At 37.6% G+C, this 24,661-nt stretch overlaps 1 pseudogene; it reads left to right on the top strand.

Moving 5' to 3' along the window:
• The window catches only part of LOC101140407 (high mobility group protein B1-like), a 52,353-nt pseudogene extending 37,162 nt beyond the window's left edge, over positions 1-15,191 (top strand).
• The last annotated feature ends 9,470 nt before the right edge of the window (positions 15,192-24,661 follow it).

The following is a 24,661-nucleotide window of genomic DNA, read 5'->3' as shown; positions in this document are numbered from 1 at the left end:
GAAAGTAGTGTCATAAAAGAAGAGAGGAATGAGGAGAGTTTCAAGAAGAGAATTTCTTGCATAGTTAACAAGATCAAATAGTATTGATTAGTCCAGCCAGATGAGGAGATAAAAGCACTCATTAGATTTAGAAACAAGGAGGTCATTTTTTGGCCCTGTCAGAGCAGAGTCAATGGAATGAGAGAAGAAAGTTGACTGTGAGATTTTGAGTGGGAGGCAAAAAAATTAGAGGCAGTGTGAGTTGAAATCTCTAAGAAACTTGGTTTTGAAGAGGATAATGGAGAAGGGGGAGGCAAGTTGGTATGAAAGTTTATATTTTTTTAGGATGAGATTCAAAATGTAAGCCAATGAGGATTCACATTAGAGTAGGAGGCTGATTCTGCAGAAAAAAAATAAGGAATAAATTAAAGTGCCAAGTAGCTGATAAACTGGAAGTGAATAGCATAGAAAGTATAAGGCACAAGAATGAGCAGATAAAGAGATAGAAGCGATAAAATCCAGTAACACTGAGCACACCCAGCGCCAAGATCTTGGTTGTTAGTAACATTTTCCAATAAAAATATTCAATCAGGGATCCTTAGACAAATGGCTGATTCTAGGTCTTGGTCAGAATATATACAAGATAAGCATCTTATAAAGCCAAAAACCAAGGAAATGCTCAAAATTTTTAAAAACCCACATATCTGTGGATGAATGTCAAAGGGACACAGGAGCCAACTGAAAAAGTTCCCAATATCCAAAACTGAAGCAATTTGGGCAACAACATAAATAACATAGTATATAACAAGTAGAAAATAAATACCTATTAGCCCACACTTACATATATAAATATATAAATGGAGGACAATAGACAAATTTCCTGTGGAGAAGAACTCTAAATAATTTATGTTGTTATTACCCTCTCAAGAAAATGGAGAATTCTTTCCAAAGAGTACAGAATGAAAATGGGGCAGGAAGAGTGATTTTGCGTGGAGAAAGGTGTCAAATGCTATCTCAGCCAGGTGATCAAGTAATTAGGAGACCACAGTAATAAGTCACATTGATAGCATGTATGCTTGATATATGAGAACTGCACTTTACCTTTGTTATCTTCCTCCCAGAAACCCATAACCCTAGTGTAATCATAAGAAGTATATCACACAAATCCCAATTGAGAAACATTCTCCAAAATTCCTAACCAGTGCACCTCAAAATTGTCAGCATCATCAGAAACAAGGAAAGTCTGAGAACCTGTCACAGCCAAGAGGAGCCCCAGGAGACATGATGACTAAAGGCACTGTGTTGTCTTGGATGGGATCCTGGAACAGAAAAAAAGCATTCAGTCAAAACTAAGAAAATTTGAATAAAGTATGGATGGTAGTAAATAATAATGTATCAATAAGGGTTAATTACTTTTAAATGTACCATAGTAATGTAAGATATTAATAGTAGGGAAAACTGAAAGTGGGGTATATGGGAACCCTTTTTGTACTATCTTCACAACTTTTCTGTAAATCTAATACCATATAAAACTAAAGTTTTGTTATTAAAATCATAGTAAAAATAAAAATAATGGAGAAACTAAGATAAACAAAAGCTGAAAAAATTATTTACTAGAAGACCTGCTGTATAAGAAGTACTAAAAATAATCTTTCTGGGCTAAAATGAAAACACTAAATGGTAACTCAAATTGACAAGAAGAAATGACAAGCACCAGTAAAGGTAGGTAAACATAAAACACAGTATGAATGTATTTCCGTTTGTAACCCTATTCTTCTCCTATCTGATTAAAGAGACAATTGCATATGTAAAGTAACAATTCTAAAACTGTTCATGTCTTTATAATGTATAAAAATGTCTTTTGTATGACAAAAGTAGCACAAAAAATAGAAAATAGAGCTATACTGAACCAAAGTTTTTGTATACCTTTGAACTTAAGTTAGCATTAACCAAATTAGTTTGTTTAAGATGCTAATTGTAAATTCCAGAGCAAGTGTTAACAAAATAACTCAAAAATGTAACACAGGAAATGACAAGGAAATTAAAATGGTACAGTAGAAAATATCTATTTAATACAAAAAAGCAGTAATGCAGGAAATCATACTAAAAAATGTCTTTAACCACAGTGGAATGAAATCAGATATCAAGAACAGAAGGAAATTTAGAGACATTGGCAAATATGTAAAAATTAAACAACCCAGTCCTAAAAAACTAATGGATCAAGAAGAAATCACAAGGGAAATTTAAAACTACTTTGAGATAAATGAAAATGAAAACACAATGTTTCAAAATGAATGGGATGCAGCTAAACCATAGTTTAGAGATGAATTTATCACTCTGAATGCCTATATTTAAACAGAAGAGGCTGGGCACAATGGCTTATGCCTGTAATCCCAGTAATTTGAAAGCTGAGGTGGGAGGATCGCTTGAGCCCAGGGGTTCCAGACCAGCTTGAGCAACACAGCAAGACCCCATGTCTCTACACAAAATTAAAAAATTAGCCAGGCATAGTGGCACACACTTATAGTCCTAGCTACTCAAGAGGCTGAGGTAGGAGGATCCCTTGAACCCAGGACACTCAGGCTACAGTGAGCTGTGATCACACCACTGCACTCCAGCCTGAGCAACAGAGAGAGACCCACATCTCAAAAAAAGGAAAGAAGAGAAAAAGAAAAATCTCAAACCAATAGCATACCATACCATCTTTAAGAAATTAAATAAAGAGGAGCCATAAACCCAAAGCAAGCGGATGGAAGGAAATAATAAAGATTAGAATGGAAACAAATGAAAGAGATAACAGAAAAACAACAGAGAAAAAAATGAAACCAAAAGTTTTGCTCTTTGATAAAATTTAAGAAAATTGACAAGCCTTTAGATAGCAACATTATTATATCTGTAAGACCTCATGTAGCAGGGTGAGGCCAACCTGTGGTATTGATCTTGATTATGCCCTTTAGGGGTACTGGATTTAACCAGTTAGAAAAAAAATCCCATTCACCACAAAGGTCTATCTTAGAAAGCCATGTGACTTTTTACTTGTTTCCGTACTTTAAAAAAACTAATTCAGGCACAGCACAACTCTGGCCACTTAGTTTAAGCTGACCTGAAATCCTTTTGGGACTCAGGCAGTGTCATGATAGTATGAGTACACACAAGAAGTATAGTCCCAGAAGGCTCATGTAGTACCCCTAGAAACAAAGAGTTTATAATTATTAGGGTACCCCAAGTAGGACATACATTAGGCAGCACAGCTTATCAGGACCCCAATGTGGCCTCCATAATGGGAATTCCTGCCCTAAGGTTCCCAGTCCAGTCTGAAAAATTAGAATTAGTCTTGATTTCAGAGAAAATGACTAAAGTAATCTGTTCCAAACGGGTTTGCTTGCACATAACATCAGTTTATCAGCTTTATAAGCGTGGACAGCATTTGGAGGTATTCTATACAGAAGGTACAGGATCTGGGGCCACCCATTGCTGTCTGAGTCAGCATACCAACAGATATGATCATAGGCTCTGAAGTTTGCATACAAAGCACTTGCAGCTGTTTGGAAAGACAGCATGAGGAGTTTTCCTTCAAGACAAAGGGAAAGCTTCAAAGAATGGTTCTGAAAAACAGAGATCATTAATATCTCCCCTCCCCACTCCTCCTCATGCCTCCACAGGTGGCAGGGTTTTGATTTTTCTCCCACTTTTACAAAATGAGTGTGTTCCATTCAATTATCAAAACTTTACATTTTCCCCAATCATATTTTTAATTCTCACTCAGACCTTTTTGAGAGAGGCAAGAAGCAGACAAATGCCTAGGCAGACAGGGCAGGGTCCCTGGTGAAACCCCACCTCCAAGCCAAAAACAGTTTAAAGCCTGAAAGCCAAGCTACAAGTCAAATTCACAGACTGGATTGAGAACCTGTCTTCCTGTTTGGTGTACTTTCCTCTGATTGATCTCCCCAAACCTTCTCCTATTTTACATATACCTATGCTTCCCTAATGGATTTTTTACACTGTTATGCCCACCTTTGAATGGTACCTTTAACTTTTTTTGCATTCTCACAAATCAATCAGTACTCACTCCCTTATTCTAAGCCCATAAAAGCTCTGGACTCAGCCACAGTGAGAGAGAAACCACCTGACTCCAGGTGGGGGACCACCCTTATGTCCCCTCTCCACTGTGAGCTATTTCCTCGCTCAGTAAAATTATTCTCTGCCCTCCTCATTCTTTGATTGTCAGTGTATCCTCATTCTTCTTGGACACAAGACAAGAGCTCAGGACCCACCAAACATGGGTACAGAGAAGGCTGTAACATTGTGGCCCTCTGCCCTCCACCAGCAGAGGGCAGCTGCCCCATGTGACAGAAACAGTGGCAGGGCCGAGCCAGCCCCAAAGCTGTGGGTCGAGGCAGGGCAAGGGTGTTGCCAGCTGGGTATCTCTGGCTGGCAAAAGTGATCAAGAAAAATTCTGTGTCATTTTCATCTGGGCAGGTTGTATGCAGGAGGGACAAAAGCATTTTCACAGGACAAAAATTATACAACATAACCAGAAAGATACATGTCATGACAGAATTTTGAGTTTCAACACTTTTCAAGATAGTTTTACATAACCTCACACCCCTTTTGTCCTGACCACTTATCCAAGTGGGCAGCCTAGAAAAGCAAAATCTCTTTCTGAGGAGAGCTGCATTAAATAAACTGCCTTACTGAGATGTGTGCACCAGGAGAACAGTAAGGGAAGTAGTTAGGCCATCAGTTTATTGTTGCAAACTGTAATTACTCAAGAAAGTAAAACAAATCAACATCAGTGAGACACCCCTAAGAATGTGTCAAGTGTCCAATCTGTCATGAGTGGGCAGAAGATTCATATTCCTTGTAATATGTCCATCCCTAACTTATAATTTGGGGAAGGAATCACAGGTTAGGAACACAATTAGCCTCTGCATCAGAAATATAAGTCAATCAGCAACTCAATCTTAGATGGTTTCATCAGAGAACAAGCCCTTCCTCATGGGCCTCTGCAAGTGATCCAGATAGTCCATCCAGCATCAATGATGTTTTTATAGACTAGGATCCCACAGAAGGGTGTTTAAAACATGCAATAGAGTCCCAGAATCAGAGTTCTGCTAATTGAGCCTATGCCTGCTTTCAGTTATGCACAGCTCTGCTCAGGCTGAAACTGCCCATAGAAGGCACTATCAGCTTAGAGTCAGGTTCAGGTAATTAAGATCTGTGAATTAAGAATTCCAAAAACAGCCAGTGGTTTTTCTTCAACAGCAGCAAAGTCAAAATGTTGCAAAGACAGATAGCCATGTTCCCAGTCCAAGGGACAAGCAAGGATTCCATAAGCCCTTAGCATCTATTTGACTCACTCAAAGATAGGCAGTGGGAAATCATTAGCCTTTAAGTGTCAGACTCTGACAGTCCATTTGCAACACAAAAATTTCTTTTTTAAAACTCCAAAAGTAAATCTCCATCTAAAAATTGTCTCTTATTTCCTGTTGTTTGCCCTTTCCCAGAGGTTCCAACAGACAAAAATCATAGCAAATAGCATCGGTTAGAGAGATTTATTCTGTTTGCAATAACCTAAGCATTTAAGTTATAATATTCTCACTGGGGCAAAAAGAAAGAAATTATGTCCCATTAACACTTTCTTATATTGAGGTGATGTCTCTAGAATTTATGAAATTATAAGAATTTTATCATACATCTTTCTATGAACTGAATATTTATGTCTCTCCACCCCCCGAAAGTCTGGTTTTGAATCCCTAATTCCCAGTGTGATGGTATTTGGAACTGGGGCCTTTGGGACATGCTTAGGTTTACATGAGATCATAAGGATGGACCCCCCTCCCCGTGATGAGATTAGTGCCCTAATTAGAAAAGAAGAGACCAGAGCTTGCTCTCTCTTCTTGCCATGTGAAGATACAGCACAAAAGTAGCTGTCTGCAAACCAGGAAGTGAGCCCACCACACTAGACACAGAATCTTCCAGCACCTTGATCTGGAACCTCCCAGCCTCTGAAACTGTGAGACATTAATGTTTGTTGTTAAATCTCAATCAATGGTATTTTGTCATAGCAATGTAAACTGATTGAGACACGTTTAAATGCAATAGTCACAAAAATACAATGTGAATTTTTACAATTCTCTCCTTTTTTTTCTCACTGCAAACCCCTAGCAGTAAACTCAGCATGTACATTGTTAACATTATGGTTGCTTGGAGATCACTACTGGGATTCAAGATGTGTGTATTTGGGGGAGTCGAGGAAGAAGCTGCTCTGATATCTCACTGCTTTCCCTCCCCCCTTTTCTTTTTCTCTCTGGCTTAGCTAAAGCTTTGCTCTAGCCAAGGGAACGGATTTAACTTTTTGTCCTGCAACTTGAAGGATAGAGCAATGTAAGCTTTTAACATTTTTGACCCACCCAAAGCTTACCTTTGGAAATGTTTTGGCTGTTTTTCCTTCCACCTGGAGGCAAAAAAACAAAACCAAAGCCACTTTTTTGCATTTCTTTTTTGCCCTTTAGAATGACTAAAAGCAGCTAAGGAATCCAGCAAATCAACTCTCAATATAATATACCCCAGTAATAAAACAAATGACAAATCACATGAACATCTCAATAGACACAGAAAACGCTTTCAACAAAATTTATCACCATTTTTATGATTTTTTTTTTTTTTGAGACGGAGTCTCACTCTGTCACCCAGGCTGGAGAGCAGTGGTGCAATCTCAGCTCACTGCAACCACTGCCTCCCGAGTTCAAGCAGTTCTCCTGCCTCAGCCTCCCAGGTAGTTGGGATTACAGGCACCTGCCACAGTGCCCCAGTTAATTTTTGTATTTTTAGTAGAGACGGGGTTTCACCATGTTGGCCAGGCTGGTCTCAAACTCCTGACCTCAGGTAATCCGCCTGCCTCAGCCTCCCAAAGTGCTGGGATTACAGGCAAGAGCCACCGCACCCAGCCCCATTTTTATGATTTTTAAAAATCTCATCAAACTAGGAATAGAAGGAAATACCCTCACCCTAATAAAGGACATCTATGAAAAAAGTATTTCTAACATAATACTTAGTTGTGAAAGACTGGATACTTTCCCCTTAAGATCAGGAACAGACAAGAATGTCTGCCTCCAGCACTTCTATTTAATATTGTACTGGAGGTTCTAGCCAGGGTAATTAGTCAAGACAAGAGAAATAAAAGACATCCAGATTGTAAATGAAGAAATAAAACTTTATTCACAGATGAGACGAACTTGTGTATAGACAATCCTAAGAAATCCACAAAAAATTTGGAGCCAATAATTGAGTTTAACAAAGTTGTAGGCTATAAAACCAAAGAGGGTTGGGCACAGTGACTCATACTTGTAATCCGAGCAGTTTGGGAGGCCGAGGCGGGCAGATCACCTGAGGTCAGGAGTTCAAGACTAGCCTGGCCAACATAGCAAAACCCCATCTCTACTAAAAAGTACCAAAAAATTATCCAGACATGGTGGCGTGTTCCTGTAGTCCCAGCTACTTGAGAGGCTGAGGCAGGAGAATTGTTTGAATCCAGGAGGCGGAGGCTTCACTGAGCCAAGATGGCGCCACTGTACTCCAGCCTGGGTGACAGAACAAAACTCCATCTAAAAACAAATAAATAATACATTAAAAAAACAAAGTGGAAAAAAATTGTTTTTCTATGACTAGCAATGAACAATCTGAAGATAATTTTTAAGAATCCATTTCAATACCATCAAAAAATAAAATAATTGGGAATAAATTTAACAAAAAAAGCACATGACTTCTACACTGAAAACTATAAAAAAAACTTTGAAATATAGATCTAAATAAATGGAAAGATACTCCATTTTCATCAATTGGAACACTTAATATTGTTAAGATGGTGCTACTTCTCAAATTGATCTATAAATTTAACACAGTCCCTATCAAAATAGCAGCTGGCTTTTTTTTTTTTTTTTTTGTAGAAACTGTCAATCTGTTCTGAAAATTCTTATGGAAATGCAGGGGAATCTAAATATTTTTAAAAATCATGAAAAAGAAGAACAAAATTGGAAAACAACACTTCCCAGTTTTAAAACTTACTATAAAGCTGCAATATTCAAGATTGTATGTTAATCGAACATGGATAGACATATAGATAATGTAATACAATTGAAAGTCCAGAAATAAACTCATATAGTCAACTGATTTTCAACCAGGGTGACCTGACCATTCAATGTGTGAAAGATCTGTCTTTTCCACCAGGCGCGGTGGCTCACGCCTGTAATCCCAGCACTTTGGGAGGCCAAGGTGGGCGGATCACAAGGTCAGGAGATCAAGACCATCCTGGCTAACACAGTGAAACCCTGTCTTTAATAAAAATTAAAAAAAATTTAGCCGGATGTGGTGGCGGGCGCCTGTAGTCCCAGCTACTCAGGAGGCTGAGGCAGGAGAATGGCGTGAACCCGGGAGGCGAAGCTTGCAGTGAGCCGAGATCGTGCCACTGCACTCCAGCCTGGGCGACAGAGCGAGACTCTGTCTCAAAAAACAAAAAAAGGAAAGAAAGATCTGTCTTTTCAATAAATAGTGCTGGGACAACTAGATATCCACATGGAAAGATGAAATTTGAACCCCTACCTTACATTCTGTATAGAAATTAACTGAAAGTGGATCACAAACCTAAATATTGAACCTAAAACTATATAACCTAGAAAAAACATAGTGGTAAAGCTTTGTAACCTTAGATAAGGTAATAGATTTTTAGATATGACAAAAAAATACAAGCAACTAAAGAAAAAATAAGTTGGATAGACTACATTACATTAAAAATGTGTGTGCCATAAAGATACACAAGACAAAAACCCATGGAATGAGAGAAAATATTTATAAATAATATCAGATAATGATCTAGTATCTAAAATATGTAAAGCATTCTTACAACTCAATATTAAAGATAAATAACCCAATTAAAAATGGACAAAGGATCTGTATAGATTTTTCTCAAAAGAAGTTATACAAATGACCAATAAGCACAGGGAAAGAAACTCAGCTTCATTATTCATTTGGGAAATGTGAACCAAAAACCACAATAAAATACCACTTCACCTCCACCAGTATGGCTAAAATAAAAAGACAGACAACAAGAAAATTGGTGAGGATATGGAGAAATAAGGATCTTCATGCATTTCTATTGGGAATGTATAATGATACAGCTGCTTTGGAATATGCTTTTATAGTTCCTCATAATTTAAGAATGGAGTTACCATATGACCTAGCAGTTCTGTTATGAGGTATATAGTATATACTCAGGAGAAATAAGTGTAGGTGTTAAAACAAATACTAATACATGAATTTTTATAGCAGCATGATTTACAATAGCCAAAAAGTAGAAGAAAAAGTCCATCAACCAATGAAAGGATTAAAAAATGTGGCATATCTATACAATGGAATCTTGTTCAGTAACCAAAAGAAATAAAGTACTGATATATACTTAAACATAAATTAACCTTAAAAATACTATGGTAAGTGAAAGAAGCCAGAAACAAAAGGCAACACACTTTATATGATTCCATGTATATGAAATAACCAGAACAGGCAAATCCATAGAGACTAAAAGCATAATAGTGTTTGCCAGGGGCTGAGGGGAAGGGGAAATGGGGATTGACTACCAATGGATATGAGTTTCCTTTTGGGGTAACAAAAATGTTCTGGAAATAGTGGTGATGGTTGCACAACTCTTTGAATACACTAAAAAACACTAAATTATACATTTCAGTGTTGATGAATTTTGATATGTGAACCTTCATAAAATAAGAACCAAAAAAAAAACCTTCTAAATCATGGTATATTCTATATGTTAATAGGGCCTTGAGTTATAGAGGTGTATGTATTTGTTAAAATTTGCCAATAGCACAGTTGTGAGTTGCACATCTCACTTGACATAAATTTTACCTGAAGAAAGAATAAAGCACATATAAATATTGATCTCTAGTTAATTACATGCATACCAGAATATCCAGAGTTGAAGTATTCTGATATGTAACTTTCTTTGAAATGAATCAAAATAAGTTGGACTGTTGAATGGACAGAAGGATGAAAGAGAGATGGATATCTAATAAAGCAAATATTGCAAAACATTGTTGGTAGAATCTAGGTAGTGAGCTTATGGATATTCAATTTATCATTCTTTCAACTTTGCTGTATGTTTAAGAATGTTCATATTAGTCAAGATAGGAGGATCATTTGAGGCCAGGAGTTCAAGACCAGTCTGGGCAACATAGCAAGACCCCATCTCTTCCAAAAATTAAAAAAAAAATTACCCAATGTGACACATGTGTATAGTCCCAGCTACTTGGGAGGCTGAGGCAGGAGGATTGCTTGAGACCAGGAAATTGAGGCCATGATCATGACACTGCACTTCAGCTTGGATGACAGAGTGAGACCCTGTCTCCAAAAAAGAAGAATGTTCATATTAAAATGTTGGCCAAAAAAGAACCTGTTTTATCTATACCACATTTTAATTAACACATCACCTTTCTCCATTTCTTATCTACCAAACTTACTACATTCATTCACCAGATATCTGTTGAGGGCTGTTATCTATTTGCCAGGAACTGTTCTAGATATACCAGATATATTTATGAACAAAACAGACAAAACTCCCTGCCTTAGTTGCTAGTGGGATTCAAACAACAGACAAACAGAAGTATAACTTGTCAGGTATGGGCAAATACTATGAAGATAATTAGAGTATCAGGAAATAATTATCCATACTAACGCATCTACTTCCACATCTTCCTCACTCTTCAATGTCTCATAATCTAGGTTTTATTCCCACCATTTTAAACTTCTTAATAAAACATAATTATTTTTCTTCAGTCCTCACCGCTCTTCTCCACAACTTGTCAGTAGCATTCAACATTGGTACTCACTCCCTTCTTAAATGTAGACCCCACTCTGATGCTCCACATTTAGCTACCTTCTAATAACTCTCTTTAACTATGGTTTCATATACCTTCACAGCTTCATTTATCAGATATTTCCAGTTCTGACTTATCTTCTACATCCTAGATTGGTATTTTAACCACCAGAAACACCTTTATTCCTAGACATCTTACCAGTACCTTCAACTTCATACAACCAAAGACAAATTCATCATTGACCCCACAGGACCATTTTGTGCTCTGGGTTTCATGTATTTAGAGGTGGTACTACACAGGGTACAAAATTCAATTCTACCTTGTTCTTATTTTCTCCCTCAAAACCAACAAGTCATGGAGGCCCGCCATTTATTTCTTAGTAATATCACTCAAGGACCTAGGCATCCTAGTAACATAGGAATACAGGAATCTGAACAATAACCTGGTTGCCTGTACTTATTTCTCAGCTTTTCTGGTACCCGTTTGGGACTTGCAGCCCTCCCAAAAGTGATATTATAATCCCCTTGGATTGGAAGAGGATGTTCTACCAGACAGAAATGTAAAGAGCATGGTCAGCAACAGCTCACATAGAAGGAACCTTGATGAAAGCCCAATAAAGTACCATCTCTTCCAACTTGGCATGGTAATCACAGCTGGTCACTCTGTATCTCAGTTTTCTCATCTGTAAAGTGAGAAAGATCAAATTTACCACATAGGGTGTTTATGAGGATTTAAAGTCTTAATACAGGCCTACCTTGGAGATATTACAGGTTTGGTTCCAGACCACCACAATAAAGTGAATATTTCAGCAAAGCAAGCCACACAAATTTTTTGGCTTCCCTGCCCATATAAAAGGTATGTTTACACTAATACTGTAGTCAATTAAGTATACAATAGCATTATGTTTAACAAACAATGTACATACCTTAATTAAGAAATACTTTATTGCTAAAAAAAATGCTCACAATCACCTGAGCCTTCAGTAAGTTGTAATCATTGTGGAGATGAAGTGTCTTGCCTCAATGTTGATGGCTGCTGACTGATCAGGGTGGTGGTTGCTGAAGGCTGGGATGCCTATGGCAATTTCTTACAATAAACAATAAAGAAGTTTGCCACATTGACTATTTCTTTCACAGAAGATTTCTCTGTATCATGAGATGGTGTTTGATAGCATTTTACCCACATTCCTTCCAAAATTTGGAGTGAATCCTCTGAAATCCTGCTATTGCTATACCAACTAAGTTTATGTAATATTCTAAATCATTTTCTGTTATTTTAATAATGTTCACAGGATCTTCACCAGGAGTAGATTCCACTTCTCAAGAAACCACTTTATTTGCTTATCCATAAGAAGTGACTCCTCATCCATTCAAGTTTGATCATGAGATTGCAGCAATTCAGTGACATCTTCAGGCTCCACTTTTAATTCTAATCTCTTGCTGTTTTGCTACATCTTCAGTTACTTTCTCCACAGAAGTCTTAAACTGCTCAAAGTCATCCACAAGGGTTGAAATCAACTTCTTCCAAACTCCTGTTAATGTTAATATTTTGACCTCCTCCAATGAATCATGAATGTTCTTAATGGCATCTAAAATGGTGAATTCTTTCCAGAAGGTTTTCAATTAACTTTGCTCAGATCCATCAGAGGAATCACTATCTATGGTAGCTATATGTGTTTCTTAAATAATAAGATTGAAAGTCAAAATTACTGCTGATCTATGGGCCACAGAATCATATTGTGTTAGCAGGCATGACAATAACATGAATCCCCTTGTACATCTCCATAGAGCCCTTGCATGACCAGGTGCATTGTCAATGAGCACTAATACTTTGAAAGGAATCTTTTTTTCTGAGCAGTAGTTCTCAACAGTAGGCTTAAAATATTCAGTAAACTATGCTATAAACAGATGTGCTATCATAAAGGCTTTGTTGTTCCACTTATAGAGCGCAGGCAAAGTAGATTTTGCATAATTCTCAAGGGCCCTAGGATTTTTGGAATGGTAAATAAGCACTGGCTTCAACTTAAAGTCACCAGCTGCATTAGCCCCTAATGAAAGAGTCAGCCTGTCCTTTGAAGCTTTGAAGCCAGGCATTGATTCCTCTCTAGCTATGAAAGACCTAGATGGCATCTTCTTCCAATATAAGGCTTTTTGGTCGATGTTAAAAATCTGTTATTTAATGTAGCCATCTTCATCAATAATCTTAGCCAGATCTTTTGGATAATTTGCTGCAGCTTCTCCATCAGCACTTACTCCTTCACCTTGCACTTTTATTTTATGGAGATGGTTTCTTTCCTTAAACCTAATGAGTCAACCTCTTCTCACTTCAAACTTTTCTTCTGCAGAGTCCTTACCTCTCTCAGCCTTCCTAAAATTGAATAGAGTCCATGCCTTGCTCTGGGTTAGGCTTTGGCTTAAGAGAATGCTGTGGCTTGTTTGATCGTCTATCCAGACATTCAAAATTTCTTCATATCAGCAATAAAGCTGTTTTGCTTTTTTATCATTCATATGTTCACTGGAGTAGTACTTTTAATTTTCTTCAATAACTTTTCCTTTGCATTCACTACTTGGCTTATTCTTTGACGCCAGAGGCCTAGTTTTTGGCCTATCTTGGCTTTTGATAGGCCTCCTTCACTAAGCTTAATCGTGTCTAGCTTTTGATTCAAAGTAAGCAACGTGATTCTCTTCCTTCCACTTGAACACTTGGGGGCCACTGTAGGGTTATTCATTGGCTTAATTTTAATATCATTGTGTCTCAGGAAGTAGGGAGTCCTGAGAAGAGGAAGAGAGATGGGGAAATGATCAGTTGGAGCAGTCAGAACACATACAACATTTATTAAGTTCACTGTCTTATATGGGTACAATTTATGATACCCTGAATCAATTACAATAGTAACATCAAAGATCACTGATAACAGATCATCATAACAGACATAATAATGAAAAACTTTGAAATATTCCACTAATTACCAAATTGTGACAGAGACATGAAGTAAGCACATGCAACTGGAAAAATGACACAAATATACTTGCTTGATACAGAGTTCCCATAAACTTTCAATATGTAAAAAACGCAGTGTCTGTGACATGCAATAAAGTAAAGTGCTATAAAATGAGGTATGTTTGCACACACAAAGATTTTATAACAACTCATGGCATGTATTGTGCCAGGTAAGTGTTAGCTGCTGCTATTATCACTATTATAATATCTGGATTGGACTCATTATTTTTAAATGTGAGTCAGTCTCATTCCTTGGATTGGAAGGTTGAAAAAACTAACAAGAAATGTCAATACTTATTTCATGCTTACTATATGTGAGACACCATTCTAAATACCTTACATGCATTGGCTTAATCTTCATAACAGTATTATTAACAAGCTTAAGATTTGTTATTTTTCTCATTGTATAAATGAGGAAAGTGAGTTCCAACTCTAGCTATCTTCTTTGTTTAGGCCTCAGGAAAAAGCAATCATTAGAACAACTATGGAACGAGGTGGGCCTATATGTATTGAACATGTTGTTAATGAACAAGTTAAGAAGAGACTGTGCAAAGCAACATAAGTGATTCCATTGGTTTTAAGAAAAAGTTCAGGTTACAGAGTGGAGAGAGCGAGGAGGCTGCATCTGGCTCCCACTCTCACAGCCACTGCAGTACATTGAGCTCCATAGAGACAGCTCCAGGGCAGGTGAGAGCCAAACAGGCACTGGGTGATTCTGCCTTGCTGAAGAAAAACAACACAGGCAAAGGAGATCCTAACAAGCTAAAAGGCGAAATGTCATCACATCATATGCAATCTTTGTGCAAACTTCCTGGGAGGAGCACAAGAAGCAGCACCCAGATGCTTCAGTCAACTTCTCAGAGTTTCCTAAGAAGTGCTCAGAGAGGTGGAAGACCTTGTCTGCTAAAAAGAAATGAAAATTTGAAGACTCAGTAAAGGTGGACATGGCCCATTATGAAAGAGAAATGAAAATCTATATCCCTCCAAAAGCAGAGACCAAAATGAAGTTCAAAGATCCCAATGCACCCAAGAGCCCTCCTTTGGCCTCTTTCATGTTCTCTTCTGAGCATTGCCCAAAAATCAAAGAACATCCTGGCCTATCAATTAGTGATGTTGCAAAAAAACTGGGAGAGATGTGGAATTACACTGCTGAAGATGACAAGCACCCTTATGAAAAGAAGGCTGTGAAGCTGAAGGAAAAATATGAAAAGGATATTGCTGCATTTGGAGGTAAAGGAAAGCCTGATGCTGCAAAAAAGGGAGCCATCAAGGCTGAAAAAAAGCAAGAAAAAGAAGGAAGAGGACAAAAATGAGGAATATGAAAATTAAAAAGGTAATAATGATGAATAAGTTGGTTCTAGCCATTTGTTTATTGTCTATAAAACATTTAAGACCCCTCTACACAACTCACTACTTTTAAAGGAAAAAAATTAAAATATAAGCTGTACATAATTTGTTTTTAAACCTTACAGTGTCTTTGTGTGTGTGTGTGTGTGTGTGTAGTTATCCCACTACCAAATGTGTCTTTAGATGGCCACAAACTGCCTGGTATGGTATGGGGGTTGTATATTGGCATGGGAATTTAAAGCAGGTTCTTGTTGGTGCACAGCACAAATTAGTTATATATGGGGATGGTAATTTTTCATCTTCAGTTGTCTCTGGTGCAGCTTATATGAAATAGTTGTTCTGTTAACTGAATATCACACTAATTGCAAAAAAGTTGTAGCAATTTTGCTGACATTATGAATGCTTCTAATACAATTTTTAAAATTAGTATTGTAGTCCTTTTCATAGGTCTGAAATTTTTCTTCTTGAAGGGAAACTAGTCTTTTGCTTTTGCCCATTTTTGGATCACATGAATTATTACAGTGTTGATCCTCTCATATAGATAGCTGATAAAATGCTTTTGTCTACACACCCTGCATATCATGATGGGGGTAAATAAAGTTAAATTGAGATCATCGTCATCCATAACTGAAGCTCAAAAATCTTAATCAGTTGATAAATTTCACATAGCCCACTTATATTTACAAACTGAAGAGTAATCAGTCTACTCACAGCATGGGATTATTAAGATCAAACATTTTGAAAGTCCGTCCTTTGAAGCACTAAATAGAAAAGTGTGTTCTAATCTTTACATGAGGACTCTATGTTCTTTAACTCCCATTACCATATAATGGCAATTGTATTTTGCAGTTCTGACATTCAAGAAGACTTGAGACTGTATCCCCAAAAGGTGTGAGCTTAAAATATAAGACTGCCATATTAAATTTTTGGTTGATACTAGTAAAGACTATGAAAATGCTGGCTGTAGATGTCTTTTCCCATTTATCTAAATATGAACTGCTCGGGAAACTCAAAACTCTCCATAAAAAGTATTTTTAATTAATTGGACCAGCTTTTAAAATGAAGATGCCACGTTTAAAATAGGTTACATTTTCCTATATTACAGCTTGCCCCTTTATAAATCAAATAGATAGGAGGAAAGAAGATACAACCTTTGCAACTCAGTATGAATTATTTGATTTATTTAAATAATTTTTCTTTACAAAACCCAAACTCATTCATTAGTCATGTTTATCTGCTTAGCAGCTTAGGGAACAATTTGGAAATTTTGTTTATTTTGATATTATCATTTTCTTAAAGTGCCAGTATTTTAAAATAGCATTCTTGTAATTTTACATGCTTTTGTGATGGAGTGCTATTTTGTTATATAATTTTGACTTGGATTATTTTCATTTACATTTGTTTATGTAATTTCAGGAGGGATAATGAACATCTGAGCCCTAGATGATACTAATAAACTAATAATTACAGAGATTTAGAAAACAGTTCAGCTACATATCTGTAAGTTTATACAAGAGTTCTGGAAGGATACACAATAAATTGGTAATAGAGACTGCCTCTGGACAGTAGGATTTTATATTTTTAGTACTATTGGGATATTTAACTAGGCATATGCATTACTTTTATTATTTTGAAACTAATTTATTTTTTAATGCACCCTCGTGAGGGACCCAAAGCCAGAGGCACCCTGCTAAGCTGTGCCCAAATTCTTGATCTGTAGAAACTAAGATGGTAAATATTGTTTTAAGCCACTAGGTCTTGGGGTAATTCATTAGGCAGCAGTAGACAACTAACACAGATTATATCTCATCGTTGCATGCAGTCATTCCATAGAGTCAGAGACAGCGTACACTTTAGGGAACAATTTTACAACAGATATCAATTGTAAAACAACTCTGTGTCCAGCTATGGGAGGCATAATAGTATCGTGGCTAAGAGCAGGGACTCTGAAGTCAGACCACTGGGACTCGAATTCTGGTGCCATCCCTTATCAGCTAGATGACATTGTGCCGGCTATGTGACCTCTGGGCTTCAGTTCTACATCTGCAGAACAGAGGTAATAATAAGAGCCACCTTATAAAGTGGCTGCAGGGAATAAACAATATAATACTTGTAAATTATTTAAAACATTACCTGATTAATAAGCATTTGATACATGCTGCCTATTATCATTCTTATGAGGATGATAAGAGAGGGTATAATTTTTGGTTTTGGACCGCTGGGATATAAGAAAATAGTAAGAAGTAGGGAATTTATACACAGGGATCCTTCCTAATAACTCGCTCACTCCGGGTTTATGAGGGGATGTAAAAGATGAGAAGACCGCAGTGTGTGTATACTCTAGAAAGAGAAAAATAATCCTTATGTTATTGGAAAATGTAAGACTTGTGGTGAATGGAGAAAGGCAGGGAGATGCGGCATATGATGCAAGGGTTCTGCATTCCTGTGGGATAGGAAAATTTGTGAGCTGATGTTAAATGTACAGGTGTAGAGAATGTCCATAGGAAGCACAGTCCTTCTTCTCAGCACTGCCCAGCTGTTGACAGACACAATGCATGTGTGTGTACTAAGCGGAAGGGTGAGATGAAGGAACAACAACAAAAAACATTTCTTCTACCTTGTTACACTGAACTCCCCTCAAAGTCAGAGCCTCCTCCTTCTCCTTCATTTCTTCTTCTTTCTTCTTTCTTTTTCTTCTTTTTTGTGGCAGGGTCTTGCTCTGTCGCTCACGCTGGAGTGTAGTGGTGTGATTATAGCTCACTTCGGCCTCAAACTTCTGGGCTCAAGCAATCTCCTCATCTCAGCTTCCTGAATATCTATGACTACAGGCATGCAATACCACACCAAGATAACATTTAAACATTATTTTGTAGATACGGGATCACATTCCCCCCATGGCTGATATATGGCCCAGGCTAAGTAAAATAATTCCCCATTTATTGTAATGCTGTCTTGACAAGTCCTACTGCTAGTAAGAAATATATAGGACAGGCCTAGGGAACAATGAACACATAGTAACAGCACTGATGGTTGTCTCTCCTCCTGGTCACATATTATTCTCAGCCATACCCAGCTTGATATAAAGTGTATATCCTTTTAGTAATATACAATAAAATATACTATAACCCAAAAAAACAATTATGCCAATACTTATTTAGGCCTACTGGTACAGAAACAAGAGACAACAAATGAATTGCTCAACACAAGCGGTTTATCTCCCTTCATGGCTCTGTCTACTTTCCCCATGGTCTCAGCCCCAAAGTTTTTGACTACACAATATCCATTCCTAAAAATGGGACAGTTTTACATTACCTGAGTCACCGCTCTCCCAACCACAGGCATCAGAGTGTGGAAAGAGATATCCTTTGCTTGGGTGAAAGAGAGAAAAGTGAGCATCAGACTTAACTTTGGATGCCAACACTAGATCTGCCACAGTAAAGCCCAGCAACAGGCAGACTCCACAGCTCCAGGCCCCAGGCCAATACCCATGGACTAAGTTTCTAGGCTTGCCCCAGCACCAGGCTGGACACTACAACCCCAGACTCCAGGCTGGTATGGTAGACTGAATCTCTGGTTTTCCCTACTGCCAGGCAAACCTCAGGGGCCCCAGGCTGGTATGGTAGACTGAATCTCTGGTTTTCCCTACTGCTAGGCAAACCTCAGTGGCCCCAGGCTCTGGACCACCCTCAGTGCCAAGCCAGCACCAGGCTTTGGGCCCACACCAGTGCCAGGCAAGCCCCCCTCAGACCCAGTCTCCAGGCACATCCAGGGCCAAAGCCAATCCCAGGACTGTAGGCCTCAGACTTCACCCAGCACCCTAGCACAGGACAGCATCCACAGCCCTAGTCTTCAGGCCAGCACCAATAAACCCATCTTCCAGGCCAGCCCCTGAACACATAGGCCACAAGCCTGTTCCATGTTTTAGACTAGCCCAGAGCTGTGTCAGCCCCCATACTGCCAGGATATAGGCCTGCTCCAATCCACATATTTGATAAGAGGTTAATATTCAAAATATACAAGGAACACAATTCAACAGCAAGACAACAAATAACCTGATTAAAAAATGGGCAAAGAGCCTGAACAGACATTTCTCCAAAGAAGACATAAAATGGCCAAAAGGTATATGAAAAAATTCTCAATATCACTATTATCAGCAAAATGCAAATCAAAACCATAGTAAGATATCACATGTGTCAAGATGGCTATTATCAAAATGACAAAAGATAGAGTGTTGGCAAGGGAGTGAAGAGAATACTTGTACATGGTTAGTGGGAATATAAATTAGTATAGTCATTATGGAAAACCGTATGGAGGTTCTTCGAGAAACTAAAAGTAGAAGAAGTACCATATGATATGGTTTGGCTCTGTGTCTCCACCAAAATCTCATGTTGAATTGTAATCCCCATTGTTGGGGGAGGGACCTGGTGGGAGGTGATTGGATCATGGCATCAGATTTCCCCCTTGTTCTTCTTGTGATAGTGAGTTCTCACGAGATTTGGTTGTTTAAAAGTGTGTAGCACTTCCCCCTCAGCTCTCTCTCTTGCGGCCATGTGAAAACGTGCTTGCTTCCCCTTCACCCTTCTGCCACGATTGTGGGTTTCTGGAGGCCTCGCCAGCCGTGCCTCCTGTACAGCCTGTGGAACTGTGAGTCAATTAAATGTCTTTTTTTTATTTTTATAAATTGCACAGTCTCACATAGTTCTTTATAGCAGTGTAAGACCATACTAATACACCATATGATCCAGCAATCCCATTTCTGGGTATTTACCCAAAATATTTGAAATCAGTTTGTGGAAGATATCTGCATTCCCATGTTCATTGGCTACTTACAATAGCCAAGTTACGGAATCAACCTAAGTGTCCATCAGCAGATGAATGGATAAAGAAAATGTAGTATATATACACAATGGAATACTATTCAGTCTGCAAAAATAAGGAAATTGTCATTTTCAACAATATGGATGGGATTGGAGAAAATTATGCTAAGTGAAATAAGCCAGGTACAGAAAGACAAACACCATGTGATTTCACTTGTATGTAGAATCTAAAACAATTGAACTCATAGATACAAAGTAGAATGGTGGTTACCGAGACTCAGGGGTGGGGATGCTGGAGAGATGATAGTCAAAGGCTACAAAATATCAGGCAAAAGAAATAAGGTGTTTGAGATCTATTGCACAGCATGGTGAATATATCTAATAAAGTATAGTTAATAAAGTTAATATTCACTATGCATGGTACTGTACATTTCAAAATTTCTAGAAGAGTAAATTTAATGTTTTCACCACAAAAAGTGGTATTTGTGATAATAGAGATGCTAATTAGCTGGATTTAATCATTTCATATTATATTTATAAATTATACCATGTTGTACCCCATAAATATATGCAGCAATCAATTTTCAATTTACAATATTTTTTTAAAAGACAAAGGATAAAGTGTTGACAAGGATGTGGACAAAAAGTAACCCTTGCACACTGTTGGTGGGAATGTAAATTATTACACTCATTATGGAAAATAGTATGGTGGTTCCTCAAAAGATTAAAAAGAGAACTACCATATGATCCAAAAATTCCACTACTGGATATATATCCAAATGAAATGAACTCAATATGTTCAAGAGATATCTGCGCTCCCATATTTATTGCAGTGTTATTCACAGTAGCCAAAATATGGAATCAACCCAAGTGTCCATCAATGGATGAATAGATAAAGAAAGTGTGGTATATGCTTTAACCTTTTTTCAACAACAGATGCTGTAGAGGATGTGGAGAAATAGGAATGCTTTTACACTGTTGGTGGGAGTGTAAATTAGTTCAACCATTGTAGAAGACAGTGTGGCAATTCCTCAAGGATCCAGAACTAGAAATACCATTTGACCCAGCAATCCCATTACTGGGTATATACCCAAAGGATTATAAATCATTCTATTATAAAGACACATGCACACGTATGTTTATTGTGGCACTGTTCACAATAGCAAAGACTTGGAACCAAACCAAATGCCCATCAATGATAGACTGGATAAAGAAAATGTGGCACATATACACCATGGAATACTATGCAGCCATAAAAAAGGATGAGTTCATGTCCTTCGCAGGGACATGGACGAAGCTGGACACCATCATTCTCAGCAAAGTAACACAAGAACAGAAAACCAAACACCGCATGTTCTCACTCATAAGTGGGAGTTGAACAATGAGAACACATGGACACAGGGAGGGGAACATCACACACTGAGGCCTGTTTGGGGGTGGGGGGCTAGGGGAGGGATAGCATTAGGAGAAATACCTAATGTAGATGATGGGTTGATGGGTGCAGCAAACCACCATGGCATATGTATACATATGTAACAAACCTGCACATTCTGCACATGTACCCCAGAACTTAAAGTATAATATAAAAAAAAGAAAATGTGATATATATACACAGTAGAATACTATTCAGCCATAAAAAAGAAATCTCATCATTTGTGATAATGCAGATGAACCTGGAGGATGGAGGACGTTATGCTCAGTGAAATGAGCCAGGTAAGAAAGCCAAATACTGCAGGATCTCACTTACACATGGAATCTAAAAAAGGAGTTGAACTTACAGAAACAGAGAATAAAATAGTGGTTACCAACAGCTGGGGTGGGAGGTGTTGAACAAAGAATAAAAAATTTCAGTTAGATAGCAGTAATTTTAGGAGATCTAGTCCATAACATGCTGACTATAGTTAATAGCAATACATTGTATTCTTGAAAATGCTAAGAGATTTTGTATTCTCACCACAAAAGTATTACGTGAGGTAATACATTTTTTTAATTTTTTTTTATTTTTCATTTTTGAGATGGAGTCTCACTCTGTCACCCAGGCTGGAGTGCAATGGCATGATCTCGGCTCACTGCAACCTCTGCCTCCCTGGTTCAAGTGATTCTCCTGCCTCAGCCTCCCAAGTAGCTGGGATTACAGGTGCGTGCCACCATGCCCGGCTAATTTTTTGTATTTTTTAGTAGAGACGGGGCTTCACCATGTGGGCCAGGCTGGTCTCGAACTCCAGACCTCATGATCCACCCGACTCAGTCTCCCAAAGTGCTGGGATTACAGGCATGAGCCACCGCGCCTGGCCAGTAACACATGTTAAATTAGCTTGATTTAGTTCTTCCACGGTGTATATTTCAAGTCATGTTGTACATGGTATATTGCATGCAACTTTGTCAATTTAAGAATAAAAACTTAAAAGTACAGAGCATTCCCATATACCTTTTTCTCCCCAACACATCTTTCAGCTTTCTCCTGTTATTAACATTTTTCACTGGTGTGGCACATTTGTTATAATTGATGAACCAGTATTGACACATTATTAACTGAAGGCCATAGTTTACATTAGGGTTCATTCTTTCAGTTGTACAGTTCTATGGGTCTTGACAAATATATAACATGAATCTATTATGGAATAATGCAGAGGAGTTTCACTGCCCTAAATATGCCCCATGCTCCACGCCTCCCTCCCAGCAAACCCATGGAAACCATTGATCTTTTATAGTTTTGCCTTTTTTCTGAATGTCATATGAACGGAACCATACAGTATGTAGCCTTTTCAAACTGGCTTCTTCCATTTAGCAATATCCAGTCAAGGCTCTTCTATATCTTCTCATGGCTTCATAGCCATTTTCTTTTTATTGCTGAATAATATCCCATTGTATACATGTACCACAGTTTGTTTTTCATTTACCCATTAAAGAATACCTTGGTTACTTCCAAGTTTTGGCAATTATGAATAATTCTGTTATAAACATTTGTGCGCAGGTTTTTGTATGAACATAAGTTTAACTCAAATAAGTATCAAGAAATGTGATTGCCAGATTGTATGGTGAGACTGTAGTTTTATAAAACTGCCAGACTGTCTGCCAGAGTGACTACACCATTTTGTATTCCTACCAGCAATGAATGAGAGTTCCTGTTTCTCCATATCCTCACCATCATTTTATATCAGTATTTTGGGTTTTAGCTAGTCTAATAGGTGTGCAGTGGTACCTCACTGTTTAATGATATATGTTGTTGAGCATCTTTTCATATGCTTATTGCCACATATATGCCTTTTTTTTTTTTGAGATGGAGTCTCGCTCTGTCATGTAGGCTGGAGTGCAGTGGCACGATCTTGGCTCACTGCCACCTCCACCTCCTGGGTTCAAGTGATTCTTCTGCCTCAGCCTCCAGATTAGCTGGGACTACAGATGCGTGCCACCATGCCCGGCTAATTTTTGTATTTTTAGTAGAGACGGGGTTTCACCATATTGGCCAGGCTGGTCTTGAACTCTTGACCTCGTGATCCGCCCACCTCAGCCTCCCAAAGTGCTGGGATTACAGGCGTGAGCCACTGTGCCCAGCCCATGCCTTTTATTTTTTGAGGCATTTGTTCATATGGTTTCCCCATTTTTAATTGATTTTCTTACTGTTGAGCTTTCAGAGTTCTTTGTATATTTTAGATACAAGCCCCTTAGCTAATATGTTTTGCAATTTTTTTTCAGTCTGTGGCTTATCTTTTCATATTCTTAACAGTCTTTCACACACCAGAAGCTTTAATTTTAACAAAGCCCAACTTATTTTTTCTTTTTTAGATAATGCTTTTGGTTTTGTCTCAGAAAAGTCATCGCATAACTCAAAGTTATTTATATTTTCTCCTATGTTATCTTCTAGAAGTTTTATAGTTTGCGTTTGACATTTATATCTATGATCGATTTTCAATAAACTCTTATTGAAAGTATAAGGTCTTTGTCTAGATTTGTTTTTGTTCTAGCACCATTTGTTGAAAAAATTACTCTTTATCTGTTGAATTGCCTTTGCTCCTTTGTCAAAGATTAATTGACTGCATTTGTGTGGATCTATTTTTTGGGTTTTCTAATCTGTTCCATTGATCTATTTGTTTATTCTTTCCCCAATACTACAATGCCTTGATTACTGTAACTTTAAAGTAAGTATTAGTCACATATCTATAGTAAACCACAGCTAACATCATAATTAATGATGAAAGACTGAATGCTTTCACTCAAGATCAAGAACAAGAAAAGAATGTCTGCTCTCACAACTTCTATTCAATGTTGTATTGGAAGTTCTAGCCAAAGCAATTAGGCAAGAATAAAAGGTATCTAGTTTGGAAAGAAAGAAAGTAAAACTATCCACATTCCCAGATGATATAAACTTGTTTACAGAAAATCCTAAGAAATCTACACAAACTATTAGATGTAATAAATGAGTTCAGCAGGTCTGCAGGGTATAAATTCAACACAAAAAAATGAATTGTATTTCTACACATTAGTAATAAACAGTCTGATTTAACAAAATTTAGAAAACAATTCCATTTATAATATCATCAAAAATAATTTTAAAAGCTTAGGAATAAATTTAAGTAAGACATCTACTGAAAATGTTAAAACATCATTGAAAAAGTTAGAGTCCCTAAATGAAAA

Source organism: Gorilla gorilla, chromosome X (assembly GCF_029281585.2).
Source record: "Gorilla gorilla gorilla isolate KB3781 chromosome X, NHGRI_mGorGor1-v2.1_pri, whole genome shotgun sequence".
Lineage (NCBI taxonomy): Eukaryota > Metazoa > Chordata > Mammalia > Primates > Hominidae > Gorilla > Gorilla gorilla.
This window is presented reverse-complemented; position numbering and strand designations above follow the sequence as displayed.